General features: G+C 48.7%; 1 non-coding gene across 1 annotated transcript; it reads right to left on the bottom strand.

The window, feature by feature from the left end:
- Positions 1-201: 201 nt before the first annotated feature.
- On the bottom strand, positions 202-273 carry TRNAA-UGC. The gene has a single exon. It is a non-coding gene; the product is annotated as a tRNA-Ala (tRNA).
- Positions 274-876: the final 603 nt, after the last annotated feature.

The raw sequence follows: 876 nt of genomic DNA, 5'->3' as shown, positions 1-876 counted from the left end.
CCACAGTTAGTTGAGTGGCACCATCCCTGGCCTAAGCACACATATAACCTGGGGAACATGTCACCTGAACCCATGACGCTGCCTCACAGTGAATGAGACCACTGGTCCATCAAGGTCAGCATTGTCTATTCAGACCGGTAGTGGCTCACCAGGGTCTCGGTCGGAGGTCTTTCACATCACCTAATGCCTGGTCCTTTCAAATGGAAATACCGGGGATTGAACCCAGGACCTTCTGCATGCAAAGCAGACGCTCTGCCACTGAGCCACAGCCCCTCATTGCGGGAAGGCAAGAGAAAGGGCAAGAAGTAGACAAACCACGCTTGACAGACAATTCGGTTTTTTAATTTACTGCTCTGTTGTTCACTGCCCTGTCCTTTTAACTGGTTGTCATTCTAATCATTCATCAGGAGTCCGCTTTCACTGAAAACGGTCTTGTCCGCTGTTTTTATTGACAGAAAGTTTGGAAAGGCATTTGGAAAAACCACTTTGGCTTGTGCAATGAGATTTATAGATACCATAAATCAATCTACCCGTCTCTGCATGAGTCACTGGAGTGATGAGTCCCTTTCCAATCAGGATGTGTAGAACAGTGACTCACACAGAAGCAGAAGGGCATTCTTGTTGTTGTTCAGTCGCACAGTCGAGTCCGACTCTTCGCGACCCCATGGATCATCTCCCGCCAGGCCCTCCTGTCTTCCGCCGTCCTCTGAAGTTGGCTCAATTTCATGTTCGTTGCATCGATGACACTGTCCAACCATCCCATCCTTTGCCGTCCCTGTCTTCTTTGACCTTCAGTCTTTCCCAGCATCAGGATCTTCTCCAGTGAGGGCTCCCTTCTCATGTGATGGCCAAAGTATTTGAGCTTCAGTTTCATTA

Source organism: Gekko japonicus, unplaced genomic scaffold (assembly GCF_001447785.1).
Source record: "Gekko japonicus isolate JY-2015 unplaced genomic scaffold, Gekko_japonicus_V1.1 scaffold3839, whole genome shotgun sequence".
Taxonomy (NCBI): domain Eukaryota; kingdom Metazoa; phylum Chordata; class Lepidosauria; order Squamata; family Gekkonidae; genus Gekko; species Gekko japonicus.
The sequence above is the reverse complement of the archived record's forward strand: the minus strand, read 5'-3'. Positions and strand labels throughout refer to the sequence as shown.